At 36.8% G+C, this 21,246-nt stretch overlaps 1 protein-coding gene, 1 long non-coding RNA gene and 1 pseudogene across 4 annotated transcripts in view; all 3 read right to left on the reverse strand.

Annotated features, from left to right (window-relative positions):
- The window catches only part of ATF6 (activating transcription factor 6), a 191,457-nt gene that overhangs the window by 62,858 nt on the left and 107,353 nt on the right, over window positions 1-21,246 (reverse strand). The window lies entirely within an intron of this gene.
- LOC116560270 lies at window positions 1,503-20,663 on the reverse strand. Its single transcript, XR_004272883.1, has 4 exons — window positions 15,352-20,663; window positions 12,306-12,309; window positions 5,753-5,759; window positions 1,503-1,513 (listed from the first exon to the last, which is right to left on the reverse strand). It is a non-coding gene; the product is annotated as an uncharacterized LOC116560270 (long non-coding RNA).
- LOC116560268 lies at window positions 6,672-11,540 on the reverse strand (annotated as a pseudogene). Its single transcript, XR_004272882.1, has one exon. The product of XR_004272882.1 is annotated as a proteasome activator complex subunit 3 pseudogene (transcript).

Consider the following 21,246-nt stretch of genomic DNA (forward strand, 5'->3'; position numbering starts at 1 on the left):
GATATTTCAAAATCATGCATGGGTACAAGTTCCATTCAAACTGCAAGACAGATCAATGGATTTTTTAATGTTATAGAGGATAAAAGTATCATTGATATGGCTTTATATTGTATAGTACAACTAATCTTTTAAGAAATTATCACTTACTGAATTTTTATGTAGTATCAAAAGATAATAACTCACAAGTATTTGAGAAGGTTGTTAAAATACTCCTTCCTTTTACAACTACTTATCCACATGAGTGTAGACTTTCTTCACATACATCAACTAAAACAATATATTGCAACAGACTGAATACAAAAACATATATAAGAATCCCATTATCTTCCATTAAATCACATATTAAAAACCTGCAAAACTGTAAAACAATGCTACTCTTCTCACTAATTTTTGGTTTTTTGCTTTGGGGGATATAATTATTATTATTATTTTTTTTTTTTTGAGTGAGCAAGTGGTGCTTTATTAAGAGACAGTACAGTGCTCAGGAGACCTGAAGTGCTGAAGTGGGTAGCTCCTTTCTGCAGGCAGATTGTCTGGACATCTACCCAAGTCTGCCTGAGTCTGGGGTTTTTATGGGCTTCAGTGGGGAGGAAGTGCATGCTGATCGGTCCATGGGTGGCCATGGGCAGACCTGGAAAAAGTACCATAAGTTCTGACTCTGGTCTGAGAACTGGCAGCCTGGCTCCTAGGCTTCAGGCTATCCCTGGCTTGAAGGTGGGGCTTTACCAGGGTCCTGCCCCTTTCCACCCAGATGGCTGTCCACCTCCTACCACCATCAACCTACCATCCATGGCACTCATAGCACCCAGGCTGTTCATGCAGAGGGGTGCCTGCAGGCTCACACCAAACTGCCCTCAGCACCCCCTCACTCCTCCCATGCTCATTGGCACTGAAAGTCTGGAGGGGACTGAAGCAGCAGGGAGCTGGCATATCAGTGCTGCCCTAAGCACACACACACACATTTATTTTCCATTAAAAATGTTATTTAAAATTTTAATGGTTTATTATTTTCAAATAAAACATTAAATATTTAAACATTTCTTTTAATTTCTAATAATAGCTAATAATATTGAGCACATTTTTATGTGCTATTGGCCATTTGTATATCTTCCTTTGGAGCAATATCTATTCTAGGGTTAAAAAACAAACTGGTTGGGTACTATGATCATTATTGGATGATAGGATCATTTTTACCCCAAACCTCAGCATCACACAATATGCCAAATGTAACAAACCTGCTGCACATGTACCCCTGAATCTAAAATAAAAGTTGAAATTATGAAAAAAGGACTAACTAGCTTTAAAAATTACTTCCCATAAATACATACAAATATTTCATATGTATGACAGATAGAAATATCTGTTTTATTACAATAAGGACAATATTTGTTACTTAATCGGACAAAAGAATGTGTAAGTGGGTAACATAGTGGCTATCTACTATAATTTTATATCAAACATAATGATGTTACTAAGATTATACACAAAAAATATTCTCAAACATACATATATTCTCATATATATGTACTATCCTATATTTGAAAATACTTTTTTAATCAAAGTTTTCCTTTTTCAGTTTCACACAGCATTGCTTAATTTTCTTTCAAATGTAAAATTTTTAAATGCTTTTGTGTAACTGAAGATTAGTTTTGCACAAAACTTACAGAATGAACATGTCTCAGCTAATGCATAAATGTATGTCACTATGTGTACGTATGCAAAGCAAATAATTAGCACATTAAGGAGATACTTTTAATAAACTACTTTAATCAAGGTATTCTGACTTCATTTGTTGTCAATACTTTTAATCTTCTAAAAGTATAAGCAGAAATTATATTCATAAGTGACATTTTATTCTTCCTACCACACTGGTCTTTAGACTTCTAGTAATATAACATAATGATGTGGCATTTAAATGCAAAAGATTACATTTGACTTACTGGCTTCTTATTGAAAATGTTAACCCCCGGCTCAACAGGCTCATAAAAATGGCTTCCTAAGAGGTCTCTTTTCATGTCATCTGTTAATTATTTACAAGCAAAAGTTAAATACTATTCCTCATGTTGTCCATAAATTCTTTAAGTGAAATGACATAAAGGAAACCAGTTTTACCATAGCCTAACTGATATAAACAAGAGTTATGTTCCTACAGCATATTTCTGGCTACAAAAACATCACCAAACTTCTAAATAAAGACCCCAAGCACTTCTAATATTAAATATTGATATAAATGTGAACTATACATGCATTTAATAAAGACTAATAAAAACAAGTAAAATAATTTATGCAATTTTTGGTGAATCAGTAAGTGATGGCAGTCATAGTGATGGTGGGCTAAGTAAATAAATGTTTGTGAAGCAAAGGTTATAAGGATGTGGGAAGAAACTGGAGAAAACCCATGCAGATGCATGGGGAAAACATGAAAACTCCACACAGATAGTGGCCCCAGCTGGGAACTCATTTTTTTTCCCATCAATGTAATACTGAAATGAAGCTAAACACAATGACTTTTTTTGAGGGTCTTCTGTGATCTGAGAAGTTTCTTCTACTCTGGATGGGTGCCTAATAGAAGGATTGAAGTAAGCTGTGGAATATATAGGTCATAGGTTCAATAATTCCTTGCTTATCCCACAACATAAAATGTAAAAAAACAAAACAAAAAAAAAGAGCAGAGAAAAATTTCCACCAATATGCAAGACCCAGAGGAATAAGGCAGTGGAGTTTTGAGCTGACTACACTTACTCTAAATAAACTGTTTAAAATGTATGAAATAACTTTTACCTGGAATGTTTTGTATTTTATATTTACTACCAAATAAGACTTAATAAACTTAAGGGAAATTCTTTTTAAGCATTTATCAAATGATCTAACTTCTATGTATTTAAGAAACTAACTTTTTAAGTACAGAAATCTGGAAGAGTAAATTAAACATTATGTTCGTGACCACAGAGAATTAGTTTTGAAAAGCAGTTTTCAGGATTTTTCATTCTGATACACTAGATTTATTTCTCCCTAACCCTTGGTTAGAAAAGTAACAGAGAATTACTGAAGCTGTTAATGGGGTGAGAAAGTTGATTTCAAATGGTCTTGTATAGTGTAAGGATTCAGTACAGATGTTTGGAATAACTTGCAGCTGTTGCAGGGTGAATAGGCTTAATGACATCACTGGGAATACTGAAGGAGAACTGCCTGGAGTACTTTAAAATATTTATATTATTGTGATATGAAAAAAAATGCTTAATTAGAAGCCATAAAACAGTGTAGAAACTTCATTTGCCTTGGTTTAATTCTGAATCAGATTTTCAGATGTCTCAACATTCTTACATATTCCTGGGTACACTTACCTACATATATCCTCTGTTGTAACAAAGTGCCTCCTCTAATAAGAAAGGGGAGAAACGATTTTCTTTAGTTTGATCCAGGTTTGGTTTGGCTCATACTTTAGAATTTTACCATATGCAAAACACCATAATGGATAAAACGGTCAATAAAAAACCCTTCATTATTCTCAAGAAACTTATTTAGTGAGGAGGATATACATAAAAATACAGAATACAGGCCAGGCATGGTAGCTCCTCTGTAATCCCAACACTTTGGGAGGCCAAGGTGGGAGGATCGCCTGAGGTCAAGACGTCAAGACCAGCCTGGCCAATGTGGTGAAACCCCGTCTCTACTAAAAATATGAAAATCAGCTGGGCATGATGGCACAAACTTGTAATCTCAGCTAATTGGGTGGCTGAGGCAGGAGAATCTCTTGAAACTGGAAGGTGGAGGCTGCAGTAAGCCAAGATTGCACCACTACACTCCAGCCTGGGTGACAGAGTGAGACTCCATCTCAAAAAAAAAGCACAAAAAACAGAATACAATGAGTACTACAAAACCATATTATGGGAATTCAATGAAATCATGGGGATTTAATTGAGTGTTCAAATGTTGCTCCTTGAGGAAAAGCCTAACTGCCTATAGGTTCTCTCAAGGCACAAGAGATACGTTATTCTTTCATCCAGATAAAAACACTGAGTAAATGTCTCAATATTCATAAGATGTCAGATCTACCCTCTATTTGGTTTATAAAGCATATGGAGTACCCCTGACTTGGCAATACAGAATATTAGTATTAGTCTCTCAGCAAAAGCCTGGATATGATATTTAGAAGGCATGCGTAAGGGGTATTCTAGCCACCCATTCCTGTAAGCATTCTAAGTTCCAAGACCAAGTTGCACTGTGAGAAGGTTTGGCTCGCAATGTTTAGCCTCTCTCTGAATGGCTTTTACTGAATTATACATTATGAACCAGATGACAAATCAATAAAAAGTTTACTAGGAGTCAAAAAAATCTATATCTAATGGAAACCCACATCTCCAAAATATACCACAGTGGCAGATTTTGGCTCAACTCCAAGGATCATCTTAGTCACCTGAGAAATCTTAGTTCCAACTCCCAGATTCAAGCAATTCTCCCACCTCAGCCTCCCGAGTAGCTGGGACTACAGGCACACATTACCACGCCCAGCTAACTTTTGTAATTTTTGGTAGAGACAGGGTTTCACCACACTGGCCAGGCTGGTCTTGAACTCCTGACCTCAAGAGATCTGCCTACCTTGGCCTGAAATTAAAAAGCACTTAAATTGACCACATGGTTATCTATTAATGGTGAGACCATTTGGTAATTCTATATAAAGACTATAAAATAAATGTTGCCTCTAATAAACAAAGAAGAATTTTTAAATAACTCAGTAATATTTAGGAACTCCAAACCATAGTTTATGCCTGTAATCCTAGCACTTTGGGAGGCCGAGGCAGGTGGATCATGAGGTCAGGAGATTGAGACCAACCTAACACAGTGAAATCCCATCTCTACTAAAAATACAAAAAATTAGCCAGCCATGGTGGCATGCACCTGTACTCCCAGCTGCTTGGAAGGCTGAGGCAGGAGAATCACTGAAGCCGGGATGCAGAGGTTGCAGTGAGCCAAGATGGCGCCACTGTACTCCAGCCTGGGTGACAGAATGAGACTCCTTCTCAACATTAAACAAAACAAAACAAAACAAAACAAAACAAAAAAACTCTAAGCCCAAATGTTTAAGAAGTCTGAAGTTTGAGAACTTTAAAATTAAGACTTGTCTCCATCATTAACGTGGTTTAAGAAAGACATTTTTCATCGGTTTTAAAAAACAGATCTACAAATTTCAATTTCCAATCAAATTTCAGTTAGTGGCTTTCATGTTTTAGTTTTAGAATTTAAAACTAAAATTACTTAATTCCAAAATAAGTTTTTAAAACCATTTCTTCAAAACACACCCATGCAGTTCATCTGTCACCTTAAAAAGAACAAAGGGGTGGCTTTAAGTCTCTAGTACTAATAATAGGCAAATGATTCATACTGGATACGATTATTTTAACACCAGTTCCTAAGTCTATTATTATAAGTTTTTCTAACCATTTGCAAGAAAGGGGAAAATCACAAAGGGATTAATTTTTGCAGAGTAGGGACTTTATAAAGTATTCCAGAGCCAACTTAATTCGATATAGAGATGGAAAAAGGTAAAAAAATGCATATAGCAGAAATCTTTAACTACAAAGGACATGAGTATTTTCTTAGTAAAAGGAATGTCTGGGATTGGAGGAAATCTATTTCAACCTGGCATAAGGCTTGACAGTTTGAGTACAAGAAACAAGCAAAAGTGATTATATAACATATGGAAGATACATTAAATCTTAGATGATTAACATTAGTTGAAAAATTAAGCAACATTTGTTCTTTCCTTACATTGTCCATTACATATTTGTGTGCAATTAAAGTCTGTCAAATCGTATGAACTGATTTAGGGTTCCTGGCACTTTTCTGAATCAGATAGAATACCTTAAAGGAAAAATAAAAACAACTCTTTACTTGAAGGGAGAGGATGTAAGACATCTGTTAGGCAATACCTTTTGCTGTTGTTACTTTTTAAGCACCGATTTGAAAGACTCGGGCTTTTCAGAAGTTCAACAAAAGAATAATTTCACTTGTTATGATTTTTCAGGGTTTACTTTGAAAATAAAGTTTCTGCTAATCCAGTGCATGGTTTTTCTAATCTACATACGCTAGAATAGACTCACAGCACAGTAATTTACGTTACCTGAAAACGAAATCTGGAAATGCTGAACTTTAAAAATACCAACCATATAGTTCACTGTTGAGAAGACAATGGCTTCCCCTCGAGGTAGGAAAACGCAAAGCCACATTTTAGAGCCTTTAAAGAATGACCTATATAACATGAGAGATAAATGCTAATGAGGGACTATAACAAATATCTTAAGAGACAAAAAGAAACAAAAATGAAAATCAACTGGGGGAAAAGTATTATGGGATTCAAAGCTTGATGGATTTAGCAGAGACTTAAAGAGACAGATGGATACACAGAAGAAATTCTAAATTGTGTAAAAGGAAATGAAGATGCTGAGATGGTAGAAAGTTACAGAAGGAAGTCATTTTCCATCGATTCCTTTTCATTCTAAGGGAAGTGGGTATCCATTGTTTAGAAGAATTAAAATCTATTACTCTTTGCTCATTTTTCTTGCATATCAGAGTTGAAAAGTATCAAGTGTATCAGTCCATCTGAGGTAGGAAATTATCATCTGAATTGTCTACATCCGCAAATTAAAGTTCAGATAAGCACACTTAGGCCATCATAAAATTTTATAACCAGTTTTATTTCAATCTGCTAAACTGGAGGCATACACTGACCTAAACATATCCCTTTAAACTCCCTTCCTTGCAAAAAAGAAAAATGATGGTGTAAAAGGAGCATTCTGAAGTTTGAACAAAGTTTAACAGACAGCAGAGCTTTAGGAAAAGCTTCATTTAAATTTCTTTTAAGCTTTAGTTTTTTAAGTAAACCCTGAAACCATTAAATGTCACCAACACCATAATAAAGAAACCTTGGCCAACATTCATCTACAAAGCTGCTTTTAAAAATGGCAGTCCTTTCTCCTTGATGGTTTGTCCCCATTCTCCCCACAAATGGAAAATCAAATGAAAATTACACCAAAAGATCATTCAGTATGAGGGTAAGCTGTATGAAATTCTAAGTAATAACGCACATTTCCAGTCATTTCACCACCTGTACAGTCATTAATAATCAGCTTTCTAGCTGCCTAAACAGCTCAGCCAACTCCTGAAGGCAAGTGGGGTAAAGAAAGGCTATCAGTATAGGTTATCAGTGTTGGTGCTCCGAGGGGTCTTGATCTTCTGGAAGTTTTTAAGGATTACATCATGCAAGGTGGCATACTCGTTCCGTAGGTGCAGCAGGATCTGGCGCACACTCAGATACTCGTTTTCATCCACCTCTGCTACAGTGCGGCGATAATCTTCCACTTGCGGGTACTTCACTATCTTGGATACCAACTTGGCCCGGGTGTTGTAGTAGGTGGAGAAGCCGCGTAGATAGGAGGTCGCTGTGCTCTCCACGGTCCACAGCTGGTCCACAGTGTCTTCCTGGATAGACACCCCGAAGTTGTTGCCGTCCTCCACCTTTGGGATGAGCAGCTGCACCCACATCCGCACTGTGTTGCATTTCTCTCTCAGCAGCTCGATCTCAGGTTTTACCCGCTCAATCAGCTCCACCAGATGCTGGTTGCTCCGCAGAAGCTGTCCCTCGCTGCCAGGCAGTGCCGGGACCTTGATGGAGAACTGGGTCTGCAGAGGCGGCAGATCCCGGTTGGGCCCATCCCCCACGGTGACTGGGGTGTCCAGGGGCTCTGGGGTTGGCACTGAATGGATTCTGGGCAGGTCTTGCAGCCGGAGCTCCTGAACTTGGCTATCCAACTCTGAGAGCTTCTGCGGAAAGAAGGTGGACACGAGATCCTCGGCTTCCTGGGCGATACGGGCCCGAAACAAATCTACTTTTCCCTGCATGTCCGGCTCTAGCTTCAGCGGAAAAGCCATGGCTTCTAGAGGCGCCGAGCTTTGGGGTGGACACGACATGGGTTTTTCTCTCCCTTGGCCGGCTCTGCTTGGGCCTCGCCGCCGCCACAACTCCCAACAGACCACTCCGGAAATTATGTCATAGGGTCCTAGAAGCCCGCGAGGCTGGAGAGGAAGTGGTGCAGCAGAAGCCGCGCCCCCGCCCAAGTCCTCCGGACACCTCCGGCAGGCCGGCGTGCGTCCCCGGCCCTGGCAAAGCGCTGTGTGCTGAGGTTCACGGCCCAGTCCGCTAGAGCATCAAGGACCACGTGTTAGGGGAGACCAGCAGGATCTAGTTCCCGAAGCCGCCATTCTACCTACCTACCGGCCTGGCTGGCGGGGTGCCTCACTATGAAAGGCAGTTCCAAAGAATGTCGTTTGAGATAAGCATTGTGAAGACGTGTTAATGACAAGGCGGCACACTTCATGGGAGCTCAACAAATCGACAATCCCTGGGTCAAAAATATACAATCCCTTGTGAAAAGAACCTCACCAAATGGGCTCTCCAGAGTAAGGTTCACTTCTGGGGAGCCATAAGTCAGACCTTTACAGGTAACATGAGCCTAATCTTTGCTTTCTCCGTAGAAAATCAGCAGTGGTTCATTTCACTGTGGTATTTAAATAATGTTAGCAAACTTCCGAGATCGTCTATGGCTTACTTCAAACGACTTTTAATTTACATTACAAATGTTAAGTTACATGACTCTTCCTAAACTCAGCTTTTTTGGGACGATGAACAGAATTTGAATCTGGACTCTAGATTAAAGCCAAATTTCCTGACTTTGATAACTACATTGTGGTTACAGAGATGAATACCCTTGTTTTTAGGAAGTACATTATTAAGGAATAAAGTGATATAATGTAGTATTTAACCTATTTTCAGATGGTTCACAAAAACAAATTGTATGTGTGTAAAGAAAAAGAATGAGGGAAAATGTTAAAAACTGATGAATTTGCAATAAAAGGTATATGTAAGTTCAGTATTCTTGTGACTTTTCTGTAAGTTTGAAATTATTTCAAAATGAAAAGTAGAAATTATCTTTTCCCTAAAGGCTTTCAGAATTACAAAGACAAATTCTGTGCTCTTCTAAAATTTCATTCTTCTTATTTATATTCATCTTCCTTCCCCTGAAATATTTTCCTTTTGTTTTTTTAACACCACAAAGTCCCTGCTTTTGACTTTTATAGTAAAATTACTGATGTTTAAGTCAAAAAGATTCTCAAGATGCTCTAGTACAGTTAGTTTCATGTGTAACTGTCACCTCAGACTGTAAACTCCAGGTCAGGGGCCAAGTCTTGATCCGTTTCCATTGTATCTGGCACAATGCCTGGCATGGAGCAGATGCTGAATACAAGTCTGATTAAATGATCTTCAATTAGTAAGATTTTAGGTAACCATAACTTCCCATGATTTAGAACTCAGAAGAAAGTGTCAACAAGACAAACATATTATAGCTTGGGTTCCCCAGCAAGCTGACTCTAAGAGTGTGTTTACAGGAGGTTTATCAGAGATTGTTCTTGTGATAAACACCTGTACTTCAGTACAATGTCAAGGCCTCAGTGGACCCCACAGGAAACTGGGAAATGTCCTTTAGGGTTGTCTTGAGTTGAGACAAGGCAATTCCTGAAGAAGGCTTTCTGGCAGCAAGACTTCCAGCTGTTGGGAAATAACCCTTTAGTCCTGAAGGGGAACTTGGGGAATGCATTATATAGCTTTAACTATATACATGTGCCACATTAGGATACCTATACTAACAAAGCAGCAATTTGTGTTCAAGACAAGTATGTTCAGCCCCAATTACGAGTTGAAAACTAAAGATGGTTTCTGTGTTCAGATTGCTTCAAGGCTTGTAGGAATGTGATAAAGGATGTGGTGGAGAGAATTATATATGGCTGTACATGAAGGAGGGGATCAGGGTGTATATGTATGTGGTTGTATATACAGTAGAGGTACTGGTAAGCTGCATCTCAAGGTATAAGGGAAAGTGTCAGGAAATGAGACAGGAGAAGTAAGGAACAGCTCATAGAAGCTGGCCCCTGTATGCCATGCTTAAGGAACTTGGATTTAATAGACGCCAACCAAAGAATTTAGGCAGGGAAAAATACATGATGGATGATATGAAGGGCGGAGGTGGCAGACGTGGATTTGAAGAAGAGACTAAAGGAAGAGAGACTGCTAGACTGCTGCCATAATCCAAACGAGAAAGTATGCCTCATTTAAAGCAGTGGTGATGAAACTGAAGAGGCCGATCGAGAGAGCTTTATAAAGTAAAATTAACAGTTCTTGGTGATAGTTTTGGATGTAGAGAAATGAGAAAAGGTAGAATTAACCACTATGTAACATTTTTTTTACTTGGGGAAAGAATTTTTATTTATAGTTACATTAAACCTCCCCCAAGAGATGAATTAGATATACATACGTTTTTACACACTCATATTTACTACATTCAAGCTAGGAGAATTTAGATAAGGCTATCAAACAGAAAAGGAAAATCAAATCTTGACCGCAATTTTCCCAAATCCTGATCTTCTTCATAACTTTGGCTATAAAAGATTACTATAGAATTATTGTGGAAATTCCCTTTTATGCCCAAAATATCCTCAATGGTATATATGGTTTAACAAATGGTTACTCTATTTTCAAAAAGTATTTCTAGTTGCTCTTTTAAAAAAGCAGGGAAGTTTCTTCCAATGATTAATGCAGCCATTTATATGGAATTATTTTCTTTAGTTGTCTGATGATAGAATATAAAAATCCTTTAGGGGATTCAGCTGTTCTTATTTCTGGTATGATGTAAGAGTTTTATTTATTCACATTTCCTGTTCTTGTTAATGCGGGTAATGGTTGATAGGAAAATAACAGCTCCTAATTTTTCTTCCCTCATAGACCCTCAGCAATCAGCAGTTGTTTTTTAAAAAATTATTTAATGCACTTGCATGCCTTGATTTGATCCATGAAATTAATACTGAATGCTAACAGGTGGTGGAATGTCAGGGACAGCTGTGTAGAGTATGGTTTTGTTCAGGTCAGTTTCTCCTTTTTCCACAACCCAGCAGGATTCATCATGTACTGGTGCCAATAACTGACACACCACTCTTCTTTTAGGATTACTTACAGATTTATGGCTTGATTTGTCCTTTTATATGTCCTCCAACTCTGAAACCCTGTGAAGAAGCGATTCTGTGGTCCTATGTGTGAATTCCATTTATAGAACTATTCTAGGCAACATGTTATATCACAACTATTAGACATAAAGGTAGCCTCGAGATATAGATTGGGATTTAATCCTCCAAATATATATTTATTTTTCACTGATTTCTCTGTCTATAAAAGGAGAAATATAATCAGTGGGACTAAATCTAAACTCTGATGGGTGGTAATAATTATCCCCTTTACAAAGTTCTTTATAAAGTTCTTCATCTCCAGGTTGCAGTGGATCTTAAGTTATCTAGACCAATGACCTTATTTACCACTTATGAACACCCTGTAGTGGGCATCATAAAATGCTTCAGGCCGAGCACGGTGGCTCAAGCCTATAATCCCAGCACTTTGGGAGGCCGAGGCAGGCGGATCAGTTGAGGTCAGGAGTTCGAGACCAGCCTGGCCGACAGGGCGAAACCCCATCTCTACTAAGAAAAACACAAAAATTAGGTGGGCGTTATGCGCTTGCCTATAATTCCAGCCACTGGGGAGGCTGAGACAGGATAATCACTTGAACCCAGGAGGTGAAGGTTGTAGTGAGCTGATACTGCACCACTGCACTCCAGCATGGGTGACAGAGTGAGACTCCCTCTCAAAAAAAAAAAATGCTTCATTTTACAGTGTAGTTAAGGTTGACAAATATTACTCCTCTTCCTTCATTCTTTCTCCTAGACTGCTGCAAACTAAGTGTACAGAAACAGTGTAGAGGTACTTGCTGCGCAGCAAGGTCTGTCGACTGTAGTTGCCAATTCAGTGTCTCCAGAACTGTCTCCAAATCTAATTTGTGCATGCATGACTTTAAAGGAAGAGGAAAATGTGGCACGTATACACCATGGAATACGATGCAGCCATAAAAAATGATGAGTTTGTGTCCTTTGTAGGGACATGGATTAACCTGGAAACCATCATTCTCAGCAAACTGACACAAGAACAGAAAATCAAACACCACATGTTCTCACTCACAGGCGGGTGTTGAACAATGACAACACATGGACACAGGGAGGGGAACATCACACATTGATGTCTGTCAGGGGGAACTAGGGGAGGGACAGTGGGGGGTGGGGAGTTGGGGAGGGATAACATGGGGAAAAATGCCAGATATAGGTGATAGGGAGGAAGGCAGCAAACCACATCGCCGTGTATGTACCCATGCAACAATACTGCATGTTCTTCACATGTACCCCTAAACCTAAAATGCAGTAATATATATATATATATGTATATATATATATTTATTTAATATATATAAATAAAAAAATAAATGAGGAGTGGCAATACAGGACTATGGTTAAGTCTATGAAGTTAGCCTAACATGTCGAATCCTGACTTTGCTGCCTATTAGCTGTGTGACACTAGCTAAGTTATGTAACCTCTCTGTGCTTCATTTTGTAGTTGTAAAACTGTATGTACACTTATCCACCACATAATGATATATCTGTCAACAATGCATGTACTACAGTGATCCCATAAGATTATAATGGAACATATATACAGAAATCTGATACATGGCACTTAACATTGGCATTGCGGATCAAGCAGAGGAAATGACTGATATTCAGTAATGTGGCTAAGAAATGTGTTTTTCCATATGAAAAAAAAACATAAATAAAGATATACATCTAGATTTGTGTAAGTGTACTCTAACAACAATGAAGAAATTGCCTAACAATGCACTTCCTAGAGTGTATCCCCATTGTTAAGTGACAAATAACTATATAAGATATTTCTAAAATTTAGTTTTTAGATCTATTTAATAAACATAAGTCAATGCTGGAGAAAATGTCTTCCTTTAAAAGGAAAAATATGCCTCTAAATGCCTTGTGCAAAAAACTACAGAGTTATCTTCCTGAAATGAAAGTCTGATCATACTTCTGTCTTCTCCAGGTTAAGAACCAAACTCCTTAAGCATGGCCCACAAATTCCTTCATGATCTGGATCCTGCCATCTTTTATTTCCCAGAACTGACTACATTGCAACAATTCTCTCACTCACCCTATGTGCTTACATATTCACCACCCTACTCATCCTTCTATAATCAACTCAATTGTTTTCTGAAAAATTTGATACTACCTCCTCCTTTCTTGATGAATGTGGTGCTCTTGGCACAAGTAAAACAGTGTCATATTATCTACCTCATGAAGCTGTTGAAAGGATTAAATGAAGTAACTTCTGTAAAACAGCTAGGACAGTAAATGCTTCAAACATAGTAGTTTTATTTGTAATCTCAGTATTCTGCAGGATGTCTCTTTTATAGTTCCTGTACCAATACGAAATTTTGGATTTACAAGTCACTTTTCTCCACATTAATAAATTCCTTGAGAACAAGGATTTTAGCTTATTTGTCTTTATATAGCCTATGGGGTAGCACAGTGCCTGACAATAGTAAGTGTTCACCGAACATTTACTGAATGAATAAACAATGACGCAAAATAGAATAAAATTTTATCAGAAGCTGACTAGCAAGAGATGGGACTTTGAAGCAACTTATCTGTTTATTTTTTCCTCTGAAAAAAATGTTGAATTATATTACATCATGTAAAAACCCATTTTGGAAATCTAACAGCAGTCTTCTGGGTTGAACTCTTTAGGGCTTTATACAGGAAAGGTAGGACATACATTTCTTTTTTCCTCCCGTCAATAGCATACAGTTCTGCTTTTGACTCTGGTAACATGCCAGAATTCTACTAGTTACAGTATTACTTAGTTCTAAAAAATAGGCCTCACTTAAATAACTGGAGTTCATCTGTAGAACAGTAGTTATGCAGTACTACACGTTTGTGCAAAATGAACATACTGGGGGGTACTAGAGAGGTACACACAAGGAATAAGGGTGATGCTGGCTCTGACTCATGCTCCTACTGTTTATTTATAGCTTCTTATGGGATTTGTTTAATTTGGCAAAAATACAAGATTTCAACTGACTTGAGAGAGGAAGATGTAAGAAAATGCCTAAGTATAAAACTTCTACAGCTGAATAATAATCTGTAGCTCAGTGCTGTATCAACAGGCTCCCCAGGGGATGGTGCAAACTGAAACCACTCCAGAATTACAAATTTCATGAGCTGCAGACTTTACTGTTAAAAGTAAAGTAGTGGCTAACCAAAGATTTTATTCCTCTATAGACACCTCCATTTATAAATGCTAAATTCACTAGTTGAAGTTAGATTTAAAATGACTCTGCCCTCTTACTCTGATTTTGCTTCTCAACACTGAAACCAGTATTTTACTACATATTTATCTGTGTATTTGTTTAGCATCTGACTCTAGAATGTGGGCTCTGGAAGAGAGATTGTTTTGCTCATTGCTGGATTCCCTGTTGTGATAACAGCCAGGAACACAATGGCTATTGAGTAAATATCTTGTGGGACTAATGACAGAAAATTGATTAAATTTCTTAATTCTTTGAGGATAACTGCAGTTGGAAGAGACTTAAAAAAAAAAAAAACTTATAAAAGTAAGGCAATTATTCAGATACTCACACGGAGTATGAATAAATTGTTTTGGGTAAAATCAATTCCTAAAAAGTTTGAGGAAGAAACCTTTTAAGCTCTAAAGATATTTCACATTTAAATTTTCTCTTAAAGAGCAACAAAACACTATTCATTTAAAAAATTTTAATGTTTTTGTATTTATCACCGCTGTTCATCTTCTTAAAGCAGAGGAGTTGTTTCAAAATGAAAGTAAGATTCACATTTTGGTGGATGGGAAATATGCCTTTCTAGTTTTATACTTTAAAATCAGGTCAACTGCACAAAACTGAAGTAAAATAAAAATAAAAACAATTTAATCTGTACTTTTTGGTTCTAGTAAATATTATATGTAAGGAGACACTATATTCTCCCTAATCTAGGCTGAATACAAAATTGGCCAAATAATCCTAGGAGAAGAATGGCTTTCAAATAATCAGCAACCATATATGCATAGAAATTCTGTTGACCATTTCTCTTTGCATGATAGAATATTATACATACATATTTTAATGAAAAATAAGATAAACTTTTAAAAGCTGACCCAAAAGCCTCAGACCTAAGTCGCTTCATCAGCATAGACTTGAACTGTTTTATAATCTGAATTCAAATTATCTTAGTTTCTTTGTTTTTAACAACCTGTGGATCCCTATTATATATAAAAATTCCTATTATATATAAAAAAGGCAACAGGCTTCATCTGGAAATGAGGAACAATGAATAGCAACTTTATACAATTACATTTATTAACAATTACAGAACCTATGCCGATAGAATTTTTTAAATCTATATATGACTATATGTGTGTGTGTATGTGTTTATGCTTCTAAGAAAATAATAAAGACTGCTTTTATGCTACAAGTGAAAATAATGCTTATTATATCTTATGAATGAATCCATGAAATAGTCATGTGGCTCCTATCTAATATCAATATGAAACTGTCAGACTAAAGGCTAGTTTCTTTAAATTATCAGCTGATGTCACTAAATCCATCCAAATGAATGTGATGCAATCAATTTGAGTAAACCCTAAAAACAGTTGAAAACCTGGTGCCTGCTGTTACTCAGTTTTCTGACTGTAGTCTAAGTCTCTAGTTCTATAGACATCATATGAAATGAACATTGAATTAGAACCAATACAGGAAATATTTAAAAGAACTCAAGAGTCACTTTTGCTAAAGATTATTAGAAGAGATTATAGAGACTATGGAGGGAGATTCTAGCTATCTTTCTGTTTGGAAGAGCTCTTCAAGTTTGATTCTCTTTCCTCACAAAATGATAAAAGGGTAAGTTTAAATTATCTAAATCTAACCTTCATAAATAAACCCAGTTAGATAATGGGTGGCAATGTAATGCAACACTCTTGCAGTTTTAACACTCTTTCAAAACATGCTAATTTTCTGTCTGTTTATGGGTGATAAGGAAAATAATAGCATTAAAATGAACATTTCTGGGGTGTCGGGGGAAAAAATGATTTTGCTAAATCTCACAAAAACTCCTCTCCCCTTGTCGTATCCATTTATGGGTTCTTTCTATGCAGCCATATGCTTCCAAGGTCAACCCCCTGATGATAAAGAAATATACATATCTTGAATAACTACTATGTGTTAAGTACTATGCCAGTACTTATTATTTCATTTAAACCTCCCAACAACCCAGGAAGAATTATTAATATTACTATATTAGAGTTAAGGACATTGAAAATTAAAACTGAGATTTGTCTGATTCCAAAGCCCATGCTACCTGATTTTCTAAAAACAAAAACAAAAATAATGCAGTATTGACCACCCTAAAAGTTATTTTCTCCACTAAACTAAAAAGTAATGACTCACAGCTGAGCGGAAAAACTTTTTTTCTTATTTCTGAATAAGCCTGTACAATACTACAGCATAAACTATTCATGTGCTGTTTCTATATTCTTTAAGCCAATGTACAGAATATGTATATGTGTATACATGCATAATATATAATATATATATAGTTTTAAAAGATTCATTCTAGAGTCTGATTCCAAAGCTCTTCTTTACCAAATTAAGGAAAACAAACTACCAATAGATTAGCCCAGAGGTATCAGTTCTTCTTATAAGAGGCTTATTTTTAGTTCTTCTTTCACTTTTCAGTGTATTTCCTAGCACTGTGTTCTATTCAGGCACATATTATGTGTTTGTCTCATCTGGTCTCCAGAATTTTGGTTTGGCAATATCTTCTGCTACCCATTACACTTTTGCTGTAATTATCTACAGTATATATTATGTTTCCAAAGAATATATAAATAACATTTCATTGGTTAAGTATAAAGACTGGAAATTTGAGGTTGAAGAAGTTCAATCATAGGATACTGTTTTAAGAAGTTCCAGCAAAATGTGCAACCTAACAATGTCAAGGATAACACAAAGAAAACTGACAGTGTGGTAGAACCGATTTAACTTGGCTTTGCTTTAATTCTTCCTTTAAAAGCGATTAGATGAAAACACAGCACTGAAGATCATACAATACTGGATATCCACAACACAAAATGAACTTTACATACACCTTGTACATATACAAAAATTAATTCAAAATGGATCATATGCCTAAATGTAAAACCTAAAATTGTAAGACTTTTAGAAAAAAACATATGAGAAAATATTTGTGACTTTTAGTTAGGCAAATATTTCTTAAAACCACAGAAGCACAGTCCATAAAATAAAAAGCTGACATATTGGACTTCATCAAAATTAAGAATTTCTGCCCTTTGAAAAACACTAATAAGGAAATTTAAATACAAGCAACAAATTGAGAAAAAATATTTATAAGTCATGTATTTGATAAAGGACTTGTATATAGAATATATAAAGAACTCGCAAAGCTTCCTGATTGCTGAACATGAGGAGGTGGCTAGAAGGTAGCCTACTTGGAGGGGTATGGAAGTTCCATACCCCTTCCACATAGCTTGCACTATGTATCTCTTCCATCGGAATATTCATAATATCCTTTGCTAATCATAATAAACCAGTAAACATAAACACTTGCTGGCTTTCATGAAGTAAGTTGCCATGTTGTGAGCTGCCATATCAAGAGGCCCATGTGGCAGGAACTGAGGGTAATCGCCAGCTAAGCAAATAACTGAGACCCTCAGTATGGCATCCCACAAGGAGCTGAATTCTACCAACAATCATGTGAACTTATGATTGGAACCTTCCCCAGTAAAACCCTGAGATGTGACTGCAGCCCTGGCCAAGACTGTGATTAAGATGAAACCCTGGAGTAGAAGACCCAGCAAATCTATGCCTGGACTTCTGACCCACAGAAACTGAGATAATAAATGTGTGTTGTTCTAAGCTGCTAAACAAAACAACACACACACATACACACATACACACAAAATCGTTAAAATGAAATCTTAATCATTAGAAAATAACCTAATAAAAAATGGGGAAAGATTTGAACAGACCTTTCACCAAAGATTTATGCATGGCAAATAAGTACATAAAAAGATGGTCAAAATTAATAGTCATTAGGGAAATGCAAATTAAAACCACAGTGAGATACCACTACACATCTCTACTAGAATAGCTAAAATTAAAAAGAAAGGCTGTATCAAGTGTTGCCAAGGATGTGGAGGCACTGGAACTCTTATTCCCACTGGTGGGAATATAAAATGGCACAACCACTTTGGAAAGTAGTTTAGCAGTTTCTCAAAAAAAGCTAAACATATGCCTACTGTATAACCCAGCCATTCCACTCCTAGGTATTTACGCAAGAGAAGTGAGTGCATATGTTCCTACAGAGACTTCGACACAAATATTCACGGTTGCTTTGTTTGTAGTAGCTAACAGTAGAGGGTGAATATATAAGTAAATTGTGCTTTATCCCTACACCAGAGTATTAGTAAAGAAATGAACTACTGATACAAGCAACAGCAGGATTAATCTCAAAATAATTCTGCTGGAAGGAAATATATATAATTATGATCCTTTTATATATAATTTTTAAAACTATAAACTAATTTGTAGTAACAGAAAAAAGATCAGTTGCCTGGTGACAGAACAAAGAGAGGGCAGGAAAAATTACAAAGGTTCGTGAGAAACAAAACTTTTGAGACTGATGGGCATGTTAATTATTTTGACTATGGTGACAATTTTACATATATAAGTATATACATATATATATACACACACATATCAAAATGTGGAGTTAAATATGTACAGTTTATTATATGTCAATTATACCTCAATAAAGCAGCTAAAAATTGAATCTTCACCTTAAAAGAACACACATGGCATTGCATGGCACATAAAATTTCATTATCAATTTTAATTTTGAAGCTATGTTAAATAATAAACCTTTGCTTCATATACCAGAGAATTAGATTCAAACCAGCCACTCAAGACAGCAATCTATACACAAGGATCTTATTGTTGTTTAAAGACAGTTTTCCAAGTGGTATAGTACCCTGATTGCTATAAAGCGCAGCTCCTCAGAAAGCAATAAGGACAGATATTCAAGATAGGCACTAAATGTTCAAATATTCCTGATTGTAGCAGCACAAAATTGAAGTTTATATATTTGGAAAATGATACACGACATGACAAATGAAAACAGAATGGTATTATTAAGTTACATCTACAAATTATTGTAAAATTTATAGCTACCAACAGCTGGAACTGAAGAAAGGTGTTAGGGAAGAGAAGAAGATGAGGAAAAAGAGGGATGATACTTTTCCTCACAGCATTTCAGAGTGTTAAAAAAAATTTCAAAGATGCTGGATGATGTGAGCAGAAATAAAAGGTGCTGTGTAAAGATGTAATAATACAGTGCGACTATCATACATTCTAGAATATTTTTATCCCCAGGCGCTAAGATGTAATAGCTTTAAGTAAGGTGTCTGCAGAGCAGGCAGGTCTTGGCTTAGCTGATTAGTCTCCATGAAGACCTCCCAGCACAGGACAGCCCCTCCGAGATTGGTTAATGTGTGCTCTTACGACAACCTATATTTACGTTTTCATCACAACCATCGTACCATATTGTAATTAACTATATGTCTTTCATTCTCTAAATTATAAACTGCCTGAGTAGAGAGGCTGTGTCTTATTAACCAGCTGTAACTCTATACCTGGTATTTGGTTGCAGAGATTTGACTTTAAAGCATACTGCATATTGGCACTCCACTAAGGCCTCACAATCCAAATATCTCTGACTAGCCCACTGGCCAAGACAACTACTTCATACTTGTGCCTCTCTGCTTAAATTTCCTATACCTCCTCCAGTATCCTCACTTTCAGCTGATGATATCAGTTGAGATGTCCTTCACTGGGAAAACAGAAACTGCTAGAAATGTCTTCTCTTTATCTTCCTGGAACCTAAGGTCCTATCTATGACTCGTCTTGCCTCTACCATAATGTCCTGCCTTATTAGCAAAGGGCCATCCTTCCACGTGTTATCTGAATTCCACCCTTTTGCTCCTTCTCAAGGACTTCACTTCTTTTTCAACATTGCTTTCTTCCTATCTATGGGTTCATTCCTTTAAAATATATATTGATATCTAGAGTTTAAAAAACAAGACAAAACCCTACCTTTTCTCTATTTTCTTTTATAGGCAAAAATTTTAAAATAGTTATGCTATTCTCACTTCCTTACTACTTAATCCATCCTTAACTTTTACTTTCATGTCATCACTAAAGGGCTCTTGTCAAGTATATCGGTGACTTTCACATTGACATATGCAGTGAAAATTAATCCTTCATCTTATCTAATGTCTCAGCAGTATTCAAGAATAAACCACTTCTTCCCTCTTCGAAAGTCTCTTCTCTTAGTTTTCTCCCTATCTGCTGACTGCTCCTATTTAGTCTCCTTTGCTGCTCTCATCCTTCTCCAATTCAAAATATAATTTGGTCCTGAACCCCTCCTCTATCCATATGCTCTCTTCCTTGATGATTCCAGTATTCCCATGTAAATCCATGGGATAATGTGTACAAGCTGGCCAGGCACAATGGCTTATGCCTGTTATCACACCACTTTGGGAGGCTGAGGCAGGTGGATCACTTGAGGTCGGGAGTTCAAGACCAGCCTAGCCAACATGGTGAAACCCTATCTCTACTAAAAAATACAAAAATTAGCCAGGTGTGGTGGCACATGCTTGTAATCCCAGCTTCTAAGGAGGCTGAGGTGGGAGGATCATTTGAACCCAGGAGGCAGAGGCTGCAGTTAGCTGAGATCACACCACTGTACTCTAGCCTGGGAGATGGAGTGAGACCCTGTCTATAAATAAATAAATAAATAAATGTGTATCAGCTGACAATTCTTAATTCTTTTTCTTGGCTCAGATCTATCCTCTCCTGAGTCCCAGATTCAGAGCCAATTGCAAACATTTCCTTGAATGTCTCACAGACATTTCAAATTTAAATGTGTCCAAAAATAACTCTCCACATTTATACCAAACATATTACCTTGCCCGCCCCGAAATATTTTTATTTTAGTAAATTACTAAGTCCTTTCTACCTAGTAATTCAAGACAGAAATCTGAACACATCTAATATATTCCCACCAAATCTAGCTACAAAATGCATTTGGAATCCATTGATCACTTTGCTGCCATCATCATTTTGCCAGAGCTACTGAAAGAGACTTCTAATTGTTATCTCTGCTCTC

This window comes from Sapajus apella, unplaced genomic scaffold (genome assembly GCF_009761245.1).
Source record: "Sapajus apella isolate SASKATOON/1434 unplaced genomic scaffold, GSC_monkey_1.0 scaffold25, whole genome shotgun sequence".
In the NCBI taxonomy this organism is placed as follows: domain Eukaryota; kingdom Metazoa; phylum Chordata; class Mammalia; order Primates; family Cebidae; genus Sapajus; species Sapajus apella.